The sequence below is a fragment of the Triticum urartu genome, chromosome 1, assembly GCF_003073215.2.
Source record: "Triticum urartu cultivar G1812 chromosome 1, Tu2.1, whole genome shotgun sequence".
NCBI classification, from domain to species: domain Eukaryota; kingdom Viridiplantae; phylum Streptophyta; class Magnoliopsida; order Poales; family Poaceae; genus Triticum; species Triticum urartu.
This window is the reverse complement of record NC_053022.1, coordinates 565,830,674-565,857,094: the sequence shown is the minus strand read 5'-3', so window position 1 is coordinate 565,857,094 and position 26,421 is coordinate 565,830,674.

Here is a 26,421-nt window from a genome sequence, read left to right as displayed (position 1 = left end):
CGTCTCCTACACAAATCAACAAGCAGATATCAGCAAAGACAAGTACCCATGCGTGCCTCGCAGCGGAAGGTAATTCGTACACTTACGCTGGGGGCTGCTCTGGAGAAAAGTCGCCGGGTCCGGCAAGGTTGTCTCCGGCGCGCCACCTGCTGTCGCAGTGGGCTCGTCCTCGATGACGATCACCGGGACCTTAGCTCTCTTTGCCGCTCTCTGGGCCAGAGTCCTAAAGAGGAACAAGTTCAGAGAAAAGCAAGTGAGAAACAAGACAAACAGCAAGAACTGAAGAACTACAAGTACAGCAAGAGAAGCTTACTCTTCTTCTTCCTCGTCGGAGCTGAACGCGGAGAAGTCAAAGTCCGGCGCGCGCTCGGCACGAGGAGGCGGAGGAGAAGTTTCCCTTGGCCGCTTGGCGGTGGTCTGAGACGATCCCGCTCCGGCTATCGGCGCGGCGTGAGCAGCGGCAGGAACTGAAGCGGTGGTCCGGCTAGACTCCGCTCCAGTTGCCGTCGCAGCATGAGGCGCTCCCGCGGCAACGGTGTTTGCCGCGGTGGAGCGTGTCACGCGGCATGGCGACTGTTGACCTGCTTGCCGCTCCGCCACGTCACCGGCCTTGCGGAGACGCCTTCTTGGTGGGGATGGAGGCTCTGCTCGTGGTGGGCTGTCTGAAGACGAGGTGGAAGATGAGTTGATTTCCAGTGAGCCGCTCGTGTCCTTGGCGGGCTCGCTCGGCTCGGCGTCACGCCCGGCAAGCTCCTTCTTGCCGGCGGGCTCCCCTCGCTCGGCACGGCTTGCCGCCTCTGCTGCATCTGCCTCCTCCACAGTGAATCCAAACTCGCCTGCGGCTGCAGCTGCCGCTGCCTCCTCCAGCCTAGTGGCGATGAGCGCCATCTCTGCGTCGGTGGTGTCGCGGGTGAGGCCATCCTTCTCGTCGGAGCGGATCGGCACTTCCACCAAGTCATCGAAGAACTGCTGCACGACGTCGTCTGCAGGCTCCTGCCAAGTTGGCACAATCCCATGCGAGTCACACTCCGGCATCATTGCACGGATGCGGTCGAGCGAGGAATTGTTGCACAGCGGAGCGACGCCCCCGGCAACCTGAAAACCTCAGGATGTTGGGGGTCATACTTGAAGAGCTCCTAAAGCATCGCGTTGAGCTCCAGGACTGTGAAGTTGTAATTGAGGCCCGGCCGCAGCCTCACGACGTCTGCCGCATTCTTGAACTCCCAAGTAGGCCTCCCCCGTTCCTGCAGGGGGGCGGCGGGGAAGGAAGTCTGCGCCAACAGCGCCAATAGTAAGCCCGGCAAGCCTGAGGCGCAGGATCCTGGTAACGGCAATCTTCAGCCTGTCGTCTTCCAGGGCCACGTCACTCCAATCGCTGCCGCGTGCTACTGGGGTTCGGCGCCGGGTGGTGAATGGCTGCGGGCTCTCCTCGTCAATCCAGCACCAATCTGCCCTCCACTCCTCCCACTTGCCGCGGAATTCTCCCTCCAGATACATTTCCTTATTGCCGGCCCTTGAGATCCAGGCGATTCCGCCGGATAAAGATTCTCCTCTCTCTACTCGGGGTATGAAGAAGTGGCGGAAGAGGGCTACGTTGGGAAGGACTCCGACAAAGTTTTCGCAGAGATGTGCGAAAACTGCCATGGTCAGAACGGCATTGGGGGTGAAGTCAAGGAGGTGGAATCCGTAGGTATTCATGATGTCGCAGAAGAACTCAGAGAAAGGCGGGCAGAGCCCGCAGTAGAAGAACAAAGCAAAGAAAGGGTATCCATTTGGGGCCTTCTTCCAAGCGGCGGCGGGGAGTACCTTCGTACGCGGATGTGCTCGCATCTCCGCCAACCAGAAAAGGTAGTAGTTCTCCCTCAGCTCCTTCGCGCCAAGCTTGGGGGGAAGACGACCCGCTCCTTCCGCAGCGCCGTGAGCCGCTGCACCTCGGTCGACTTCACGGCCTTCCCCTTGTCGGCTTTTGGAGCCATGGCGGAAGCAGTGGAGGAGGTCGACGGCGTTGGTGGTGCTGGTGGCGATGTGGGGGCGGAGCGCTGCTCTCTCTCTCTCTCTCAGCTTTGGGAAGGCGAGGGAGTGGCTGAGATTTCTGAGATTGGAACGGCAACGGGCGAGTGGGCGAACTGCCCCTGCTTCCCCTGCTTATAAAAAGGGAGGGGGCGGACGTTCCGCATTTCCGAATAAAGAAACCACCCACGATCCCTCCCACGACGCCGCATTCAACGCGTGCCGTTCGGGGAGGGCGCGGTGGATACGGAGTGAGATACGGCGTAACCTAGGCCGCGCGTGCCCGTGCCCTGTTTTGGGCCTGGCCCAACAGCGCTCGGCACCGTGTATGGCCCAGGCCCGGGGGCTCCTGTCGGTGTACTAGAGTAGGGGTACCCTAGTATCCCGAACTTGTGCACGGGCAGTCGCAGCATCCCGCGGCAAGGCTTGCCGGGTGACCGCCAAGGTCCTCCATGGTTCCTTTGGAGCCATCCAAGAACAAAGTATCCAAGTCAAAGAGACAAGACCCCGGCAAGAGGAGCTTGCCGGGAAGGCCAACCAAGGCATCTCAAGGAACTTGCCGCGACACATCGCACGTCCCGGCAAGGCCCAGTGAGCGACAAGCTCCCGGGCGCGACAAGACAACAACCGCGGCAAGGCGCTTGCCGCGGCAAGGCGCTTGCCGCGGCAAGACACCACTGTGCCCGCGCTCCAACACATCCACCAACGTGTCGCTCTGGGACCCCTCTAGGCGTATGTGGCAGAAGGCTGTGCAGCTTGCGGTGCGCGGTGGCAAGCGGCGCGACAAGATCGCCATCGTGGCGAACGGTGGCGTCCCTGGCGGTCCTTTTTTGCACTGTTTAGGCGACACAGGCGGGCATTTAAGGCCCCTGTCCCCTGCCGTCAGGGTTAGGTATGATACACTGTAGCAGGTAGCTGTACCTACCGCAGCACCTTTCCATTTTTACCCTTTGCCTCCGTTGCCACCTGTCGGTGACCCCTTGAGCATATAAAAGGAGGCCCGTGTGCAACGTAGAGGGGGGTTCGAAAAATACTCGCGCTCGGTCTCATTAGCCGCTGGTGTGTACTGTAGCACTCCGCGCTCCCGAGCAAGAAATCAATACAAACCACAAAGCAGGAGTACGGTTTTACGCACTCGTGCGGCCCGAACCTGGGTAAATCGCTCGCGTGCATCGCCTCGATTTGCTCTTTGCACGATCTCCGCCCCCGCCGAACCAAAAGGGACCCGGTCCGCCGGTCCCATAGGTGCCCGTGGATCAGTACCCCGGCAGGTCCTCTATCAATGTTTCCTCCTTCCTAGATTTCACCACAATATCATCCACATAAGCATGAACATGATACGTCTCCAACGTATCTATAATTTTTGATTGCTCCATGCTATATTATCTACTGTTTTGGACATTATTGGGCTTTATTATCCACTTTTATATTATTTTTGGGACTAACCTATTAACCGGAGGCCCAACCCAGAATTGTTGTTTTTTTCCTGTTTTAGGGTTTCGAAGAAAAGGAATATCAAACGGAGTCCAAACGGAATGAAACCTTCGGGAACGTGATTTTCTCAACGAACAAGACCCGGGAGACTTGGACCCTACGTCAAGAAAGAAAAGAGGAGGCCACGAGGTAGGGGGCGCACCCACCCCCACCAGGTGCGCCCTCCACCCTCGTGGGCCCCCTGTTGCTCCACCGGCGTACTCCTTCCTCCTATATATACCTACGACCCTCAAACGATCAGATACGGAGACAAAACCCTAATTCCACCGTCGTAACTTTCTGTATCCACGAGATCCCATCTTGGGGCCTATTCCGGAGCTCCGCCGAAGGGGGCATCAATCACGGAGGGCTTCTACATCAACACCTTAGCCTCTCCGATGAAGTGTGAGTAGTTTACCTCAGACCTACGGGTCCATAGTTAGTAGCTAGATGGCTTCTTCTCTATTTTTGGATCTCAATACAATGTTCTCCCCCTCTCTTGTGGAGAACTATTCGATGTAATCTTCTTTTTGCGGTGTGTTTGTTGAGACCAATGAATTGTGGGTTTATTATCAAGTCTATCTATGAATAATATTTGAATCTTCTTTGAATTCTTTTATGTATGATTGGTTATATTTGCAAGTCTCTTCAAATTATCAGTTTGGTTTGGCCTACTAGATTGATCTTTCTTGCAATGGGAGAAGTGCTTAGCTTTGGGTTCAATCTTGCGGTGTCCTTTCCCAGTGACAGTAGGGGCAGCAAGGCACGTATTGTATTGTTGCCATCGAGGATAACAGGATGGGGTTTTCTTCATATTGCATGAGTCTATCCCTCTACATCATGTCATCTTGCTTAAGGCGTTACTCTGTTTTTAACTTAATACTCTAGATGCATGCTGGATAGCGGTCGATGAGTGGAGTAATAGTAGTAGATGCAGGCAGGAGTCGGTCTACATGTCTCGGACGTGATGCCTATATACATGATCATACCTAGATATTCTCATAACTATGCTCAATTCTGTCAATTGCTCAATAGTAATTTGTTCACCCACCGTAGAATACTTATGCTCTCGAGAGAAGCCACTAGTGAAACCTATGGCCCCGGGGTCTATCTTTATCATATTAATCTCCTACTACTTAGTTATTTCCTTTGCTATTTACTTTGCCTTTATTTTACTTTGCATCTTTATCATAAAAATACCAAAAATATTATCTTATCATATCTATCAGATCTCACTCTCGTAAGTGGCCTTATAGGGATTGACAACCCCTATTTGCATTGGTTGCGAGGATTTATTTGTTTTGTGCAGGTACGAGGGACTCACGCGTAGCCTCCTACTGGATTGATACCTTGGTTCTCAAAAACTGAGGGAAATACTTACGCTACTTTGCTGCATCATCCCTTCCTCTTCGGGGAAAACCAACGCAGTGCTCAAGAGGTAGCAAGAAGGATTTTTGGCGCCGTTGCCTGGGAGGTCTACGCAAAAGTCAATATACCAAGTACCCATCACATACCCTTATCTCCCGCATTACATAATTTTCCATTTGCCTCTCGTTTTCCTCTCCCCCACTTCACCCTTGCCGTTTTATTCGCCCTCTCTCTCTCTATCCTCCCTCTCTTTCTCTATTTGCCTCTTTTTGCCCGCTTGCTTTTTGTTTGCTTGTGTGTTAGTTCGTTTGCTTGTCGTTATGGCTAGTCCCTTATCTTCTCCGTTGTCTCCCGAGAATGAAATTCTAAATTTTAAGCAAAGGGACGGAGAAAATCTAAAAGATGCTTGGTATAGAATTTGCAATGCTCAAAATAGATCTACGAGGAAGCAATCTACTTCCGTTCTTCTTCGCAATTTTTATGTAGGCATTACTCCTTGGCACCGTTATGTTCTTGATACTATTACCGGAGGGAACTTTTTGGGTAGCTATACTTTTGATTCTTATAATGCTATGTTAGATTTATTTGGATCACCCCCTCTCTTGGTTAATGGAACTATATTAACTTTGGAGCATGTAATGCAAAGGCATGAAATTATTGAAAATAAGGTTGCTACCGTAGAGTTAATTGAAAATTTGGATAAAAAGATCCACAGCCGAATCTCTCAATATGGATCTAAAGTATGAGTTACTTTGAAAGATATTAAAGAAAAGGAACCCATAGTTAATGAGAAAATAAACCATGATTCCGTTAGGATCGATAAACTTGAGGATATTATTACCAACTTGGGAACCGCTTTTTCTTCTATAAAGAATACTCCAAGTCCTTCCACTAAAGTTGCCAAGCTTATGTACGTTCCTAAAAATAAGGGTGAATCCTCTAGTAAAGATGTGGATCTCAAATCTATAAGTATTCATCCCAATCTTTTTGCTATCATTAAGGAACCATTTGTTACAAATGAATTTTTCGATCTTGTGCCTAAAAGTTTGATAATTAATAAAAAGAAATAAATACCTAAAGATGGTAGATGCCTAATTGAAGAATTGCCGACCAAATATGGCAATACCTAGATCTATTCTTGCTTGTTATGCCTAGCTAGGGGCGTTAAACGATAGCGCTTGTTGGGAGGCAACCCAATTTTATTTTTATTTCTTGATTTTTGCTCCTGTTTTAATAAATAATTTATCTAGCCTCTGTTTTGGTTGTGTTTTTTGTGTTTAATTAGTGTTTGTGCCAATTAGAACCGTTGGGAAGACTTGGGGAAAGTCTTGTTGAACTTGCTGTAAAAAACAGAAACTTTAGAACTCACGAGAACTGCTGTAATTTTTATTTGGAAAGTGATATTTAGTTAATTCTTTTTGCAGATGATTAATAGATAAATTCCTCACGTCCAGAAATTTATTTTAGAATTTTTGGGGTTCCAGATCTTGCGCTAGCTACAGATTACTAAAGACTGTTCTGTTTTTGACAGATTCTGTTTTTCGTGTGTGTTTGCTTATTTTGATGAATATATGGCTAGTAAAATAGTTTATAAACCATAGAGAAGTTGGAATACAGTAGGTATAACACCAATATAAATAAAGAATGAGTTCATTACAGTACCTTGAAGTGGTCTTTTATTTTCTTTCGCTAACGGAGCTCACGAGATTTTCTAAGTTTTGTGTTGTGAAGTTTTCAAGTTTTGGGTAAAGATTTGATGGATTATGGAACAAGGAGTGGCAAGAGACTAAGCTTGGGGATGCCCATGGCACCCCCAAGATAATCTAAGGACACCTAAAAGCCAAAGATTGGGGATGCCCCGGAAGGCATCCCCTCTTTCGTCTACTTCTATCGGTAACTTTACTTGGAGCTATATTTTTATTCGCCACATGATATGTGTTTTGCTTGGAGCGTCTTGTATTATTTGAGTCTTTGATTTTTAGTTTACCACAATGATCCTTGCTGTACATGCCTTTTGAGAGAGCCATACATGATTTGTAATTTGTTAGAATACTCTATGTGCTTCGCTTATATCTTTTGAGTTATATAGTTTTGCTCTAGTACTTCACTTATATCTTTTAGAGCACGGTGGTGGATTTGTTTTATAGAAACTATTGATCTCTCATGCTTCACTTAGATTATTTTGAGAGTCTTAAATAGCATGGTAATTTTCTTAAAATCCTAATATGCTTGGTATGCAAGATTAATAATAAAACTTTCTTATGAGTGTGTTGAATACTAAGAGAAGTTTGATGCTTGATGATTGTTTTGAGACATGGAGGTAATAATATCAAAGTTGTGCTAGTTGAGTAGTTGTGAAATTGAGAAATACTTGTGTTGAGGTTTGCAAGTCCCGTAGCATGCACGTATGGTAAATGTTATGCAACAAATTTGAAACATGAGGTGTTATTTGATTATCTTCCTTATGAGTGGCGGTCGGGGACGAGCAATGGTCTTTTCCTACCAATCTATCCCCCTAGGAGCATGCGCGTAGTACCGAGGTTTTTGATGACTTGTAGATTTTTGCAATAAGTATGTGAGCTATTTATAACTAATGTTGAGTCCATGGATTATACGCACTCTCACCCTTCCATCTTGCTAGCCTCTTCGGTACCGTGCATTGCCCTTTCTCACATTGAGAGTTGGCGCAAACTTCGCCGGTACATCCAAACCCCGTGATATGATACGCTCTTTCACACAAAAACCTCCTTATATCTTCCTCAAAACAGCCACCATACCTACCTATTATGGCATTTCCATAGCCATTCCGAGATATATTGCCATGCAACTTTCCATCATTCCATTCATCATGACACATTCATTATTGTCATATTGCTTAGCATGATCATGTAGTTGACATAGTATTTGTGGCAAACCACCGTTCATAATTCTTTCATACATGTCACTCTTGGTCCATTGCATATCCCGGTACACCGCCGGAGGCATTCATATAGAGTCATCTTTCTTCTAGTATCGAGTTGTAATCATTGAGTTGTAAATAAATAGAAGTGTGATGATCATCATTTTCTAGAGCATTGTCCCAAGTGAGGAATAACAAAAAAAAGAGAAAGGCCATAAAAAACAGAAAGGCCGTAAAAAAGAGAAGGCCCAAAAAATGAGGGAAAAAGAGAGAAGGGACAATGTTACTATCCTTTTCCACACTTGTGCTTCAAAGTAGCACCATAATCTTCATGATAGAGAGTCTCTTGTTTTATCACTTTCATATACTAGTGGGAATTTTTTATTACAGAACTTGGCTTGTTTATTCCAACAATGGGCCTCCTCAAGTGCCCTAGGTCTTCGTGAGAAAGCAAGTTGGATGCACACCCACTTAGTTTCTTTTGTTGAGATTTCATACATTTATAGCTCTAGTGCATCCATTGCATGGCAATCCCTACTCCTTGCATTAACATCAATCGGTGGGCATCTCCATAGCCCATTGATTAGCCTCGTTGATGTGAGACTTTCTCCTTTTTGTCTTCTCCACATAACCCCCCCTCATTATACTATTCCACCCATAGTGCTATGTCCATGGCTCGCGCTCATATATTGCGTGAAAGTTTGTAGGTTTGAGATTACTAAAGTATGAAAGAATTTCTTGGCTTGTCATCGAGGTTGTGCATGATGAGAGAATTCTTGTGTGACGAAAATGAAACATGACTAAACTATATGATTTTGTAGGGATGAACTTTCTTTGGCCATGTTATTTTGAGAAGACATAATTGCTTAGTTAGTATGCTTGAAGTATTATTATTTTTATGTCAATATGAACTTTTGTCTTGAATCTTTCGGATCTGAATATTCATACCACAATTAAGAAGAATTATATTAAAAATTATGCCAAGTAGCACTCCACATCAAAAATTCTGTTTTTATCATTTACCTACTCGAGGACGAGCAGGAATTAAGCTTGGGGATGCTTGATACATCTCCAACGTATCTATAATTTTTGATTGCTCCATGCTATATTATCTACTGTTTTGGACATTATTGGGCTTTATTATCCACTTTTATATTATTTTTGGGACTAACCTATTAACCGGGGGCCCAGCCCAGAATTGCTGTTTTTTGCTTGTTTTAGGGTTTCAAAGAAAAGGAATATCAAACGGAGTCCAAACGGAATGAAACCTTCGGGAACGTGATTTTCTCAATGAACAAGACCCGGGAGACTTGGACCCTATGTCAAGAAAGAAAAGAGGAGGCCACGAGGTAGGGGGCGCGCCCACCCCCACCAGGCGCGCCCTCCACCCTCATGGGCCCCCTGTTGCTCCATCGACGTACTCCTTCCTCCTATATATACCTACGTATCATCCCCAAATGATCAGATATGGAGCCAAAACCCTAATTCCACCGCTGTAACTTTCTGTATTCACGAGTCCCATCTTGGGGCCTGTTCCAGAGCTCCGCCGGAGGGGGCATCGATCACGAAGGGCTTCTACATCAACACCATAGCCTCTCCGATGAAGTGTGAGTAGTTTACCTCAGACCTACGGGTCCATAGTTAGTAGCTAGATGGCTTCTTCTCTCTTTTTGGATCTCAATACAATGTTCTCCCCCTCTCTTATGGAGAACTATTCGATGTAATCTTCTTTTTGTGGTGTGTTTGTTGAGACCGATGAATTGTGGGTTTATGATCAAGTCTATCTATGAATAATATTTGAATCTTCTCTGAATTCTTTTATGTATGATTGGTTATATTTGCAAGTCTCTTCAAATTATCAGTTTGGTTTGGCCTACTAGATTGATCTTTTTGCAATGGGAGAAGTGCTTAGCTTTGGGTTCAATCTTGTGGTGTCCTTTCGCAGTGACGGTAGGGGCAGCAAGGCACGTATTGTATTGTTGCCATCGAGGATAACAAGATGGGGTTTTCTTCATATTGCATGAGTCTATCCCTCTACATCATGTCATCTTGCTTAAGGCGTTACTCTATTTTTAACTTAATACTCTAGATGCATGCTGGATAGCGGTCGATGAGTGGAGTAATAGTAGTAGATGCAGGCAGGAGTTGGTCTACTTGTCTCGGACGTGATGCCTATATACATGATCATACCTAGATATTCTCATAACTATTCTCAATTCTGTCAATTGCTCAACAGTAATTTGTTCACCCACCGTAGAATACTTATGCTCTCGAGAGAAGCCACTAGTGAAACCTATGGCCCCCGTGTCTATCTTTATCATATTAATCTCCTACTACTTAGTTATTTCCTTTGCTATTTACTTTGCCTTTATTTTACTTTGCATCTTTATCATAAAAATACCAAAAATATTATCTTATCATATCTATCAGATCTCACTCTCGTAAGTGGCCTTATAGGGATTGACAACCCCTATTTGCGTTGGTTGCGAGGATTTATTTGTTTTGTGCAGGTACGAGGGACTCACGTGTAGCCTCCTACTGGATTGATACCTTGGTTCTCAAAAACTGAGGGAAATACTTATGCTACTTTGCTGCATCATCCCTTCCTCTTCGGGGAAAACCAACGCAGTGCTCAAGAGGTAGCAGAACTTTGCGCCCAATCTTTTTATGAAGACAATTCTGAACACAGCGCTGATAAGTCGCCTGGGCACTCTTGAGCCCGAAAGGCATAGACACATAGTAGAAGGCTCCAAAGGGAGTTATGAAGGTTGTCTTCTCCTGGTCCTCAACTGCCATTTTAATCTGATGATAACCGGAATAAGCATCCAAAAACACAAACGGTCACAACCCGCTGTAGCATCAATAATCTGATCAATACATGGGAGAGCAAAGGGATTAGCTGGACAGGCTTTGTTCAAATCTGTGTAATCCACACACATACGCCAAGTGCCGTTTTTCTTAAGCACCAGCACCGGATTAGCTAGCCACTCAGGGTGAAAGACCTCCACGATAAACCCTGCTACCAAGAGCCGGGCTACCTCCTCCCAATAGTCTTATGCCTCTCTTCATTGAAGCGGCGAAGAAACTGTCTGACCGGTTTAAACTTGGGATCTATATTAAGGGTGTGCTCAGCGAGTTCCCTCGGTACACTCTGCATGTCAGAAGGCTTCCATGCAAAGATGTCCCGGTTCTCACGGATGAACTCGATGAGCTCGCCTTCCTATTTCGGATCCAAGTTAGTGCTGATGCTGAACTGCTTGGATGAATCGCCAGGAACAAAATCAACCAATTTAGTCTCCCTGCCGATTTAAACTTCAGTGCCGGATCATGCTCTGTGGTTGGCTTCTTCAGAGAAGTCATATCTGCCGGATCAACATTGTCCTTATAAAATTTCAGCTCCTCTGTGGCACAAACCGACTCAGCATAAGCCGCATCCCCTTCTTCACACTCCAAAGCAATCTTCCTGCTCCCATGTACCATGATGGTCCCTGAGGGAGTCCTGGATTAGGGGGTGTTCGGATAGCCGGACTATACCTTCAGCCAGACTCCTGGACTATGAAGATACAAGATTGAAGACTTCGTCCCGTGTCCGGAAGGGACTTTCCTTGGCGTGGAAGGCAAGCTTGGTGATACGGATATGTAGATATCCTACCATTGTAACCGACTTTGTGTAACCCTAACCCTCTCTGGTGTCTATATAAACCGGAGGGTTTTAGTCCGTAGGACAACATACACAACAACAATCATACCATAGGCTAGCTTCTAGGGTTTAGCCTCTCCGATCTCGTGGTAGATCTACTCTTGTACTACCCATATCATCAATATTAATCAAGCAGGACGTAGGGTTTTACCTCCATCGAGAGGGCCCGAACCTGGGTAAAACTTCGTGTCCCTTGCCTCCTGTTACCATCCGGCCTAGACGCACAGTTCGGGACCCCCTACCCGAGATCCGCCGATTTTGACACCGACATTGGTGCTTTCATTGAGAGTTCCTCTGTGTCGTCGCCGTCAGGCTCGATGGCTCCTACGATCATCAATAGCGATGCAGTCCAGGGTGAGACCTTCCTCCCCGGACAGATCTTCGTCTTCGGCGGCTTCGCACTCCGGGCCAATTCACTTGGCCATCTGGAGCAGATCGAAAGATATGCCCCTGGCCATCAGGTCAGATTTGGAAGCTTAAACTACACAGCTGACATCCGCGGGGACTTGATCTTCGACGGATTCGAGCCACTGCCGAGCGCGCCGCACTGTCACGACGAGCATGATCTAGCTCTGCCTCCGAACAGTGCCCTGGAGGCCGCACCCACATCGGCTTCGACCCTTAATTCGGAACCAACTGCGCCGATCGAGGATGGGTGGTTGGCCGCCGCCTCGGGGGCTGCAATCCCAACGGCGATCGAGCCGAACATCAGCCCCGCACTCTGCGAGACTCGTGACTCCAAGGAGCCGGACTCCTCTCCGGACTCCGAACCCTCCGCGCCCCTGCCGATCGAATCCGATTGGGCATCGATCATGGAGTTTACTGTCGCAGACATCTTCCAGCACTCGCCTTTCGGCGATATTCTGAAGACACTAAAGTCTCTCTCTTTATCAAGAGATCCCTGACCGGACTACGGTCAGCAAGGTTGGGGTACGGACGATGAAGAAATTCAAAGCCCACCCACCACCCACTTTGTAGCCATTGTCGACGATTTAACCGACATGCTCGACTTCGACTCCGAAGACATCGATGGTATGGACGCCGATGAAGGAGACGATGAAGAACCAGCGCCTATCGGGCCCTGGAAAGCCACCTCGTCATATGACATATACATGGTGGACACCCCAAAAGAAGGAGATGGCGATGGAACAGCGGAGGATGGCCCCTCCAAGAAACAGCCTAAGCGCCGGTGCCAGCGGCGCCGCTCAAAATCCCGCCAAAACAAATACGGCGATTCTAGCATGGGAGATAATAATACTCCGGAGAGTGCCGAAGAAAAACCCCTCCAGCAAGATTCAGCACAGGAGGATGGAGAAACCAGCCCTCATGAGAGAGCGGCAGACAGAGAGGTCGAGGACGATAATCATATGCCTCCCTCCGAAGACGAGGCAAGCCTCAACGACGATGAATTCGTCGTGCCAGAGGATCCCGTCGAGCAAGAGCGTTCTCAACGCAGGCTTATGGCCACGGCAAGAAGCCTCAAGAAAAAACAGCAACAGCTTAGAGCTGATCAAGATTTGCTAGTCAACAGATGGACTGAAGTCCTTGCCGCCGAAGAGCATAAACTCGAACGCCCCTCCAAGAGCTACCCAAAGCGCAGGTTGCTACCCCGATTAGAGGAGGAAGCACTTGATACGGCCGACCGGCCACCTCATGGCCGTGACAGAGAGGCCTCTCGGTCCTCCACTCAAGCCGCACCCCGTACCAAGGCACGGGAAAATGCGCCAGACCTGCGAGATATGTTGGAGGACAAGGCAAGGCAAACAAGATCGATCTACGGATCGCATGGGCGCCCCACGACTCGAGACAATAACCGTCACGCCAGACATAAATCCGGTAGGGCCGAACACAGTAGACAAAGCTCATTGGAGCTACATCGTGATATAGCCCAGTACAGAGGCGCCGCACACCCACTATGCTTCACAGACGAAGTAATGGGTCATCAAATCCCCGAGGGTTTCAAACCCGTAAACATCGAATCATATGATGGCACAACAGATCCTGCGGTATGGATCGAGGATTATCTCCTTCATATCCACATGGCCCGCGGCGATGATTTCCACGCCATCAAATACCTCCCACTCAAGCTTAAAGGACCAGCTCGGCATTGGCTTAACAGCTTGCCAACAGGATCAATCAGTTGTTGGGAGGACCTGGAAGCCGCATTCCTCGACAATTTCCAGGGCACTTATGTGCGACCCGCAGACGCCGATGACCTAAGTCACGTAATTCAGTAGGCAGAGGAATCGGCCAGGCAATTCTAGACACGGTTCCTAACAAAGAAAAATCAAATAGTCGACTTTCCAGACGCTGAGGCCCTAGCAGCCTTCAAGCACAATATCCGTGACGAGTGGCTTGCCCGGCACCTTGGACAGGAAAAGCCGAAGTCTATGGTAGCACTCACGACACTCATGACCCGCTTTTGCGCGGGAGAAGGCAGCTGGCTTGCTCGTAGCAACAAGATGACCAAGAACCCTGGTAATTCGGATACCTAGGACAGTAGTGGCAGGTCGCGTCGCAACAAGCAGAAGCGCCGCATTAACAGCGACAATGTTGAGGATACGGCAGTTAATGCCGGATTCAGAGGCTCTAAATCCGGTCAATAGAAAATGCCATTCAAAAGGAATCCTAGGGGCCCGTCCAGTTTGGACCGAATACTCGATCGCTTGTGCCAGATACATGGCACCCCCGAAAAGCCGGCCAATCACACCAACAGGGATTGTTGGGTGTTCAAGCAGGCAGGCAAGTTAAATGCCGAAAATGAAGACAAGGGGCTGCATAGCGATGACGACGAGGAGCCCCGGCCGCCGAACAACAGTGGACAGAAGGGTTTCCCCCCACAAGTGCAGACGGTGAACATGATATATGCAACCCACGTCCCCAAAAGGGAGCGGAAGCGCGCGTTAAGGGACGTATACGCGGTAGAGCCAGTCGCCCCAAAGTTCAACCCATGGTCCTCCTGCCCGATCACCTTTGATCGAAGGGACCATCCCACTAGCATCCGTCATGGCGGATTCACCGCATTGGTTCTAGACCCAATTATTGACGGATTTCATCTCACTAGAGTCCTTATGGACGGCGGCAGTAGCCTGAACCTGCTTTACCAGGATACAGTGCGGAAAATGGGCATAGATCCCTCGAGGATTAAGCCCACCAAAACGACCTTTAAAGGCGTAATACCAGGTGTAGAGGCCAACTGTACAGGCTCAATCACACTTGAAGTGGTCTTCGGATCTCCGGATAATTTCCGAAGCGAGGAGTTAATCTTCAACATAGTCCCATTCCGCAGTGGCTATCACGCACTGCTCGGGCGAACCGCACTCACCAAGTCCAATGCGGTACCGCACTACGCGTACCTTAAGCTCAAGATGCCAGGCCCTTGAGGAGTAATTATGGTCAATGGAAACACCGAACGCTCCCTCCGAACAGAGGAGCACACGGCGGCCCTTGCAGCGGAAGTACAAAGCAGCCTCTCCAGGCAGTTCTCCAGTCCGGCCATTAAACGACCGAACACCGTCAAGCGCGCCTGGAGTAACCTACAACAAGACCGCCTGGCACGATCCGAGCAAGCGTAGCAATGCGGCCCCAACCCCAGCCCTCGCAAAAATGCGACACCAGTACTTCGCGTACATAACTACGCTCTAGAAATACCATGGGTACAGGGGGAGGGGCACCATCACGGCACGCCCGAAACACGTCTTAAACCGCACCAGGGGCTGCCGATTTTCTAATTTTCTCTTACTTTCAGGGCTCCACTCTTCGGAAGGCCTGTTCGGCAGTTCAATTGCAGCACAAACGATGCAAGAACCAGGGAAGCAGACAAGCCACGCCGCATTACGGAACTCCCAGGTGGTCTCTATCACAAGTAGTATACCTGTTTCGCATACTATTCCGCAGCTTGCCCCTGGAACGGACATGTTAAATAGTCCAACCTTTTGCTTATCGCATTATTTGTATCGTTCTGCTTTGATCGCAGCCCTCTTTAATAAACAATGCATAGCTTTTGACTATTTTTGCATTACTCTTTTTTAATATATGTTCCTTAACGACATGTTGCACCCGTACACTTTGGTACAGCCAAAATACGCCAGGGCCTTCAGTACCCCTCAACATGGTGTGAGAAGTCCGAACACTTTAACAAGTGCGGCACCCCGAACTTATAGCATTATATGCATCGGCTCCGAATCATGTCTTGGGTCAATAGTTGGGTTTGCCCGGCTCCTATGTTTTGGTGCCTTACGTTCCGCTATATCAGCTAAGGTAGCACTAGGAGAACCACTGCGATTGTGCCCCAGTTGAGCTGGGTCGAGCACCTCAGTGGAGAAAGCTAAAACTGACTGTCATGATGAAGCGAGAGCTGGTCACTGTTCGAGAGGTTTTTCGAGTCCCTAAAGACTTATGCCGCTTAGAGCGAGGAGTCGGCTCTGTCCGGCCAAGGCGTGGATAGCGCCCCGAACTCGGTCTTCCGAATACCAGGGGCTTCGCCAAAATTTAAAATTATAGAATTCTATGGCTAAGTGAGAGTGTTCACGCATTATAGTCCGGTTGCCTTGTTCGTTGGGCTGAGTGCCTCCCTCGAAGGACCCAAACATGGGAAAAAGAGCGCTCAGGTTTAGCCGCGAACACCCCAGCACTAGCGGCACGGGGGCAGAAGCCAATGACTCGCCATCTCTCAGAATTGATAAACAGCCGCACAGAAGGTAATATTTTAAATTCCAACAGCATTGCTTAGCGCATATGAACATGTTTTCAGCGCACAGGACAAAACGAGCGAGTTTTACTCAAAAAATACATCCTTGGAACATTCATTCGCCACAAGGCAGGCACCCTTCAGAACATCCTTATAGTAATTCTCAGGCTTGCGATGCTCTTTCCCCGGCGGTGGCCCGTCCTTCACAAGCTTCTCAGCATCCAGCTTTCCCCAGTGCACCTTAGCACGGGTAAGGGCCCTACGGGCACCTTCAATGCAGACGGAGCACTTGATGACTTAGAGCCTCAGACAGGCCCCCACCAGCTGCTGCACTAGCCCGAAATAGCTCCCAGGCAGAGCCTCTTCAGGCCACAGCCGAACTATGAGGCCCTTCATGGCCTGTTCGGCCGCCTTGTGGAGCTCGACCAGTTGCTTCAGCTGGTCGCTCAGGGGCACGGGGTGTCCGGCCTCAACGTACTGAGACCAGAACACCTTCTCTGTCGAGCTGCCCTCCTCGGCTCGATAGAATGCGGCGACATCGGACACACTCCGGGGAAGATCTGCGAACGCTCCTGGAGAGCTCCGGATTCGGGCAAGTAACAAATAACTCACGTTTATGTGTTTGCTTTGCATAAAGAATGCCTTACCCGCCGATATCTTCTTCACCTCATCCAACTCCTGGAGGGTCTTCTGGGATTCGGCCTTGGCAGACTTGGCATTTTCAATAGCCGTCGCGAGCTCGGACACTCGCGTCTTTGAGTCAAGCTCCAAACTCTCATGTTTTTTCATGAGAACCTGGAGCTCTTGCCGCACCTTGCCAACCTGGGCCTCATACTTCTCCCGCTCGCTGTGCTCCATGGCCACCCTCTTCTCGGCCTCGAGCAGCACTTGCTTAAGGGTCGCCACCTCAGACGTGGCCCCTACAATAGCCACGATAATCCTATCATTTTTTGCAATTGCACCTTTTTATATATATATATATATATTTAAACAAGGTATTTCTTACCTTCATTGTCCTCGAACTACTTCCTGGCACGCCCGAGCTCTTGCTCGGACCGCTCGAGGTTCTGCTTTAGCGTGTCCACTTCCGCAGTCAGTGCGGCGGACGCAAGCAGAGAAGCCTGCATACGCATATTGACTCATTTTTGTTAGACTCCTGCGAATTTTATTTGATCCTTTATTCAGCTTTTCTTCCCGAACGCCAAACAGAGCATCAGGGGCTACTGTCTATGCGGTAATATTATTTACACATTCTTTACTTACCTCAAAGCCTGTTAAAAGGCTAGTACAAGCTTTAGTCAGTCCGCTCTTGGCGGACTGAACCTTCTGGACCACCGCACTCATAATGGTGCGGTGCCCCTCGTCGATGGAGGCGCCTTGGAGCGCCTCCAACAGATTGTCCGGCGCCTCCAGTTGGACGGGGGTCACCGGCACGGTGGGCTTGCTCCTCTTGGAAGGAGGTCCCCCCGCCGGACTCTGGAACCTTTGAAGGTTTCGGAGCGGTGTCCGGCCTAGAGCCGGACTTGGAGCCCTGGGGGGTTTCATCCCCTTTACTCCTGGAGTTCGGGAGGTCGCCTTGCCGCGCCCCCAGGACCACCTCCTCCCGTCTTGGAACCTGTTGGGACAACACTTCGGTGTCGTCCGTAGGGCGGGGGAGGAAGCCGTCGGAAGCGAGTTCACATCCGACGAGTCCAGTGAGCCGCTCGACGATGCGTCGAGCCAGTCTTTGGGTGGGTTGCATAAACATATTCGACATAAGGGAAAGCTGTGCAATAAACGAATACTATGAATTACTCTGGTATCCGGATACTTACGATTTTGCCAAGGGCTTGGCCCTGAGCGGCCACTCCTCTCCGCCATCGTCGGCGTCGGTGGAGTAGTCCGGAGGAAGGGTTTTCCCCTTCTTGGACCCTTCGGCCTCCCCAGCTGGGGCGGCCTTCCTTTTCTTCCCTTCCCCCGCTGGAGGGGGAGGGGTCTCTTCTTCCTCCTCCTCGTCTTCATGGAAGGAGTGCGTCTTGGAGTCGTCGGATGAGGGATCCGACACCTCCAGGCGCCGGGCACTCTTTCGAGTCCCCGTGGCCTTCTTCTTGGCCTTCTTCTCCGGCACCACATGGGGTGCCGGAACCAGCAGCTTCGCCAAACGAGCGTCCGCTGGGCCTTCGGGCAAAGGAGCCGGACAGTTGATCTGTCCAGACGTCTCCTGCCAATCCTGTCAAAGGTCAGGGAGCTTAGATCCCGCATGGAGTCAAACTATGAAAAACTGATACCCTGTAAAAGGAAAAAACAGCTTACCGCATGAGCGTGACGCTGCGTACTGAATCCGCGATCCTCGGTAGCGGATGCGGGGGCCTCGGCGCCCTCGAAAAGCACCTTCCAAGCATCTTTGTACGTCGTGTCGAAGAGCCTGCTCAGAGTTTGGTGCCGCACCGGGTCGAACTCCCACAGGTTGAAAGCTCGTTGTTGACACGAGAGGATCAGGCGGATGAGCATAACCTGGACTACGTTGACAAGTTTGAGCTTCTTGTCCACCAGGGTTTGGATGCATGTTTGGAGTCCGGTCAGCTCTCCTTTTTTTACCCCACGACAGGCCTGTCTCCTTCCAGGAGGTGAGCTGCGGAGGGGGTACGGATCGAAACTCGGGGGCTGCGACCCATTCGGGGTCGCGCGGCTCGGTGATGTAAAACCACCCCGATTACCATCCCTTCAGGGTCTCCACAAAGGAGCCCTCGAGCCATAAGATGTTGGGCATCTTGCCCACCATGGCGCCTCCGCACTCCGCCTGGTTGCCGCGCACCACCTTTGGCTTGACATTGAAAGTCTTGAGCCATAGGCCGAAATGGGGGCGGATACGGAGGAAAGCCTCGCACACGACGATAAACGCCGAGATGTTGAGGACAAAGTTCGGGGCCAGATCGTGGAAATCCAGGCCATAGTAGAACATGAGCCCCCGGACAAATGGGTGAAGAGGGAAGCCCAGTCCGCGGAGGAAATGGGGGAGGAACACCACCCTCTCATGGGGCCTAGGGGTGGGGATGAGCTGCCCCTTTTCGGGAAGCCGGTACGCGATGTCGTTAGACAAGTATCCGGCCTTCCTCAGTTTTTTGATGTGTCCCTCCGTGACGGAGGAGACCATCCACTTGCCTCCCGCTCCGGACATGGCTGGAGAAGGTTGAGGTGGGGAGTGCGGACTTGGGCGCTGGAGCTCGAGTGTGCAAGAGTGGATAAGCAAGGGAGGAAGAAGGCGTAGGTGAAAAGGCGGATCCTTATCCCCTTATATGGGTGGACGCAACTACGTGTCCCCACCAGCCTGGTAAAACTCGCTTATCTCCAAGCGCCGTAATCAATGGCGTGGTTGGGTTACCCACGCCTGTATTGATGAGAATCCCGGAATAAGGGGACACGATCTCTGCTTTAACAAGACGTGCCAAGGAAACCGCCTCGCATGACGCGCTGAGGTGGGATAATAAAACAACTCGGATAAAGGCTTGGCCGTGGTGTGTCGCACTACAGAATACGTCAGCATATTAGATTTATGTAAATATTATTCTCTCTATGGCAATATGTGGAAACTTGTTTTGCAGAGCCGGACACTATCTTTGTGTTCAAAATCTTCTATGAAGTACTTGGAGGAGGAACCCGCCTTGAAATGCCGAAGACAATCTGCGCGCCGGACTCGTCGTCATTGAAGCCTGGTTCAGGGGCTACTGAGGGAGTCCTGGATTAGGGGGTGTTCGGATAGCCGGACTATACCTTCAGCCGGACTCCTGGACTATGAAGATACAAGATTGAAGACTTCGTCCCGTGTCTGGAAGGGACTTTCCTTGGCGTGGAAGGCAAGCTTGGTGATACGGATATGTAGATCTCCTACCATTGTAACCGACTTTGTGTAACCCTAACCCTCTCCGGTGTCTATATAAACCGGAGGGTTTTAGTCCGTAGGACAACATACACAACAACAATCATACCATAGTCTAGCTTCTAGGGTTTAGCCTCTCCGATCTCGTGGTAGATCTACTCTTGTACTACCCATATCATCAATATTAATCAAGCAGGACGTAGGGTTTTACCTCCATCGAGAGGGCCCGAACCTGGGTAAAACTTCGTGTCCCTTGCCTCCTGTTACCATCCGGCCTAGACGCACAGTTCGGGACCCCCTACCCGAGATCCGCCGGTTTTGACACCGACAGTCCCCTTATGACCCGGCATCTTAAGCTGCAGATAAACATAACACGGCCTTGCCACGAACTTAGCATAAGCCGGCCTTCCGAACAGGGCATGATATGGGCTCTTGATTTTCACCACTTCAAAAGTCAAAGTTTCTGATCTTGAATCATGATCATCTCCAAAAGCCACCTCTAGGGCTATCTTGCCAACTGGGTACACCGATTTACCAGGCACCACTCCATGAAAGATAGTGTTCGACGGTTTAAGATTCTTGTCTGTCAGCCCCATGCGACGGAAGGTATCATAGAAAAGGATATTGATGTTGTTCCCTCCATCCATAAGCACTTTGGTGAACTTGTAGCCCCCGACTTGAGGAGCCACTACTAAGGCCGGATGACCCGGATTATCATCCCGGGGCGGATGATCCTCCCGACTCCATAAAATTGGTTGTTCAGACCAGCGCAAATACTGAGGCACCACCGGTTCAACGGAGTTCACGACCCTCTTGTGAAGCTTCTGATTGCGCTTACACAAGCTAGTGGTAAAGACATGATACTGCCCACTATTCAACTGCTTCGGATTGCTCTGATAACCTGACTGCTGCTGTTGTTGATTCCCCTGATGGTTATAACCTCCCTGATTACCTTGATTTCCATGTTTGGTCTAATTGCCTTGGAATCCTGAACCGGAGCTGCCGCCTCCATAACCCGGCCCATGAAAACCACCTCCTGAACCGCCGGGCGGGCCATTGTCGTATTGAAACATATTGGAATTCTTGAACTCTCGCATGATGAAACAATCCTTCCAAAGATGTGAAGCTGGCTTCTCGTTCGATCCGTGCTTTGGACAAGGTTGATTTAACAGGCGCTACAGATTGGGGCCTGACCCTCCGCCCCTCTGGGGTGGTTTGCCCTTATGACGCTGACTGTTATCCTGGGCGTTGGTGTTAGCCACAAAGTCCAAGCTATTATCCGCCTTGCGCTTACCATTGTTCCCATGACCTGCCATGTTATGCTGCTGCCCCTTGGCACTGCCATTCTTTTTCCCTTTCCCTGGTTTGTCCTCTTCAGAATCAGGGTCCTTCGTACTATCTGAATCGGCATATTTAACCAAAGCGGCCATAAGCGTTGACATGTCATTACAGTGGCGTTTGAGCCTTCCCAACTTCAATTTTAATGGCATGAACCGGCAGTTGCCCTCCAACGTCAAAACTGTTGTATCTGCATTGATGCGGTCTGATGAATGCAAAATAGCTGAGACTCGCTTCACCCAATGGGTCGTAGACCCCCCATCCTCTTGACAACAAGCGGCTAGGTCCACAATTGACATGGGTTGCTTACATCTATCCTTGAAATTCTGGATAAACCGTCTCTTTAACTCGGCCCATGACGCAATGGAGTTAGCTGGTAGAGTCTTTAACCAAGTACGAGTTGTTCCTTCCAACATCATGGTGAAATACTTAGCACATACCGCTTCATCCACATCCAGCATCTCCATCGCCATCTCATAACTCTCAACCCATGACTCAGGGGGTAAATCGGCAGTGTAATTGGGCACCTTACGAGGGCCCTTAAAATCCTTGGGCAGTCGCACGTTACGCAAGGCTGGGGTGAGGCACGGTACCCTCAAAGAACTGAAGACCACACCTGGCTCCACGGAGGTGGTCGGACGAGCCAGAATAGGCTGACGAGCTGTGTTCTGGGCTGCTAACTCGGCCTCTCGACGCGCTCGGTCGTGATCCACCACATCTTGTGTGTTAGCACCACCACCCGCCGGGTTACGGTGCCGCACACTGCTTGACACAGCCGGTTCATCAATATGCATGCTATAGCTCCGACTTAGACGGGGGGTGGAATGAATCCTCTCACGACTATGTGAATAAGCCTGTTGCTGGGTTAAAGCCGTTTGAAGGAGCTCCCTAGTCCGTCGTGTCTCAACCGCCACTGGTGGCTCGCCTTCGATCGGGAGAGCTGCCAATCGTGAAGCAGCGGCCACAATGTTATCCAACGGGTTGGAGTAATGACCCGGGGGTGTCGGAACACGCTGTGACACAATGTTGTTCTGACGAGGCGGGTCCATCATGCGCGGCTGAACCGGCGCTCCTATTACCGGTGCCTCAGTCCGGTTTACCGCTGGCTGGTTACTGGTTCCTGCTCCTGGCATGTTGAAGAGATTTCTTGGCTCATAACCCGGTGGCAGGTGCGACCGGTATCTCCTCCTCATGACATCATCTGAGGCACTCTGATCCAGCCTAAGCTGGTAGGCTTAAGCTTCTAACTCAGCCCGTTCTGTAGCCATCCTGGCATTCTCTGCTGCCAGGTCCGCTTTAGCCTGTGTTATCTGATCCTTCACCTTTGCAATCTCCGCGTTGTGCTGATCCCGGTTTGTCGCGTCCACCTCGGCTGCTAGTAACGTTGCTAAAGTGTCGAACAGATCGGACAAAACCTGAGCCGGAGGCGGTGCAGAGCCCCCTGCTCCCGTTGGCGTTGCTGTTGCTGAACCGGAGATCATTGTCGCAGCGGTAGAAGAGTGTTGCGCTGGTTGTGTACTGGCCGTGAAGACTGTGACCCGGCTTGGCAGATCGAGGGGGTCCGGAATACTGTTGCCATCGGAACCTCCACTAATCCGGCCATCCTGCAGTTGGTACATGGACTCGATCTCTCCGGTTGAAGACTCGTCGTCGGAACAGACAACGGTTTCTCCATCAGATGCCGGTCCATCCTCGTATTCCGCTCCATGGATGACACCTACGAAGACATGCCTTGCTGCGGGCTAAACCTAGGCAGGGCTTGCACGCTGAGCCGTCTCGATGATGTCGGTGCAGGTGTCCGGCTCAGGGCCCGGTTCGCCGATCTTGCCGATGAAGACGTGAATTCCGCCAAAGGGGACCCGGTATCCGTATTCAATTGAACCGGCCTCGGGACCCCATCCAGCGTCGTCGGTGTAGAGCTTGCCGCGATGACTTTTAGTCATCTAGCCCACAGCGTATCCCTTGAGCCCTTCAAAGCTGCCCTTCAAGAACTCGAAACCATCATGCGACAGCCCCACGGTGGGCGCCAACTGTCGTGGTTTTGTCACGGCAGATGTCCTCGTGAAAGGACTTAGTCGTGGAGCCATCGCTACGGGTTAGCTTAAAGGGGTTAAACCGGACAGGGGACACGAGAGTTTTATACTAGTCCGGCTCCTTACGATGAAGGTAAAAGCCTACGTCTAGTTGTGATGGAATTGCTGGGGGTTCGATAACCAGGGAGCGAATCCGCTTTGCCTGGCTCTCGAGTTGTTGTTTTGTTGTCCCTAAACCACCGCCGGGTTGTCCCTTTATATACATAGGCCGACGCCCGTCGGTTTACAGAGTCCCGAGGCCGGATCGTTAACGTGTCCAACTCGGTCTCTATCCTTCCTATCTTACAATGCAAGTTACATGAGAAAGTCGGTTTACATCTACAGGCCTTAACCCACCTTTGGGCCTTGGGCCTTCGTAAAGCGCCACCATCCTCACGTCTTCATGGGCTTCTAATCTTCATAGAGTTAACCCGGCTACTCCTGGCCAGTTTACGTCCAGTAGTAATATCCCCAACAGCACCCAAAAGTGCTTGAAGGGTATAGTGACTCAAACTGGATCTCAGATGCTGATGAGATAAAAGCCACGAGCGGATATGTATTCACTCATGGAGGTGGCGCTGTTTCTTAGAAGTCTTGCAAGCAGACCATCTTAACGAGGTCAACAATGGAAGCAGAACTCACAGCACTAGATACTGCTACGGTCGAAGCAGATTGGCTTCGCCGGCTCTTGAATGACTTGCCGGTTGTTGAGAAACCTATACCGGGTATCCTTATGAACTGCGACAATCAAACTGTGATCACGAAAGTGAACAGCTCAAAGGATAACATGAAGTCATCAAGACACGTTCAGAGAAGGTTAAAGTCTGTCAGGAAAATGAGAAACTCCGGAGTTATTGCATTGGATTATATCCAAACGTCTAAAAATCTGGTAGATCCTTTTACTAAGGGTCTATCACGTACTGTGATAGATAATGCATCGAGGGAGATGGATATGAGACCCACAATATGAGTTGTTCACAGTGGTAACCTAGTCTATGTGATCGGAGATCCCGTGAATTAGATGTGGAAGACAAGTTGTTGGTCAACTGAGAGGGGAGTATCCTTACTGTTAACAATACCACTCCATGAAGATGCAATACTCTCCTAAATCTGCATGGCAGGTTGATGTATATCTTAATGTGTTTTAAGTGGCTCATTTAAGCAGAGATGTTGTCCTGCAGAACATCTTTTGAAGAACACACCTATATGAGTCTGATTGTTAAACGTCGCAATCTATGAGAGTAGGGTTCTCTCTAGTAAACTCATGAAAGATCATGGAGTATGACGCATAAGCTCCACCCGCAGGGAAGTCCCATGGTAGCCTAGTATCGTTCAAGGCTTTGTGTGGAGCTAGATTCGCAGAAAACTTGCAGTTCAAGGCCCAGTCCACTGTTCAAGTTGTCTACTAGTGTAGCATAGAGTTCTAGGTGGAAGTTCAACTTAACAGTCTCCAGTGCAATACCGGTATATAAAACAGTGTTTTGGAACCAAAGGCAAATTTTGTGTGCCTCTGGGATCTGGTGGGGGATTGCTGGAATTTTGTCTATTTTGGGCCTAGTCCAATAGCAGTTTCAGAAATTCCTAATAAATCCTAGAGGCCCACGCAGCCCATTTGTGCAAGGCAAGAGGTGGAACTAAAGTTTAGTCCCACATTGCTAGTTTAGTGGGAGTTGGACCTCCTTATAAGGGAGGTTCTTTCCCCACTTGTATGAGCATGAGAACAAGAGGGATATCCATGCGCGCTCCTCCTCCGCCGCCCGCCTCGCCTCATCACGACGCGCCGCGCCGCGCCGCGGGTTGCGGGAATGAGCCGAGTCGATGTCTAAATTTTTGTCACGCACTACGGGTATATGAAAGGTAACTCGGGAGCTGGAAAGTTTTTGCTGTAGTGGATATTGAATACGAACGCTGCACCCTTCGGCTGCTGTCTGTTTGTTTCGTCTCCTGTGTTCCCTTCAACTCCCGGCATAGCCTCTCGCCTCCTTCTCTTGCGCCTATAAAAGGGAGGTCGCTCCTCTCAGAGAGACGCACCAGAACTTCTCCTTCCTCTCGCCACCGGTTCCAATCTCTGAGTTGTTGTTGTCTTCCTCATCCCGGCTTGCGGCGTGCACCGCGAGTCGGGACAGTAGGCCTCCGAAACCGCACATCTTTGAGTCCTGTATGGGAGAAGGGTGATAAGGATTTTGGGGAGCGCTCAGCGCGACTACTGACTTCTTCGTCACGGATGCACCGGACTCCGACAACTACTTCCCCGACGACCACTACTTCCCCGATGTTGACAACCTCCTCGATGACATGGCTGGCCAGGACATCGACCCCAAGTACAGTACTACTGCCGCTGCTGTCACGTATGTGTTCTTCTTCTTTCTGTTAGATGTCCTGCCACAGTTTCTCGTACTAGTACTTGCCCTAGATGTGTTAGGTTCTACTCCATATATGCAACTAGCTCTACTGTCTGCTCTAGATATGTTAGGCTACAGTTCATATATGCAAATGTTATTTACCTTCTCTATGTCAGAATGCATGACTTGTTTTATCTCTACTATATTAGTCATGCTTTATCTAGTATTTCTGTTAATAAAATCATTTGGTAAATTGCTCATATTTCCAACAATCCAAAAACCTTATTGTAGGCAATTTACCCCAAGTGGTTTTGCTGCTTCCATGAGACCTCCTATGTTTGAGGGTATCCACTATAAGAGGTGGCGCGTGAGAGCAGTCTTATGGTTTCAAACCATGAGTTGCTATGAGGCCACGCTTGGCAAGCCTGAAGGGGAGTTTGATGCCCAACAGAAACAAGCTTTTCAAAAAATGGATACTCTGTTTAAGGCTGCTCTCTTGAGTGTTCTTGGTGAGAACATAGTTGATGCTTATGCGTCAATTGACAATGGAAAAGATATGTGGGACGCACTCGAGGCCAAGTTTGGGGTCTCGAATGCCGGGACTGAGCTGTACATCATGGAGCAATTCTATTATTACAAGAGGACTGAAGAGCGCTCCGTGGTTGAGCAAGCT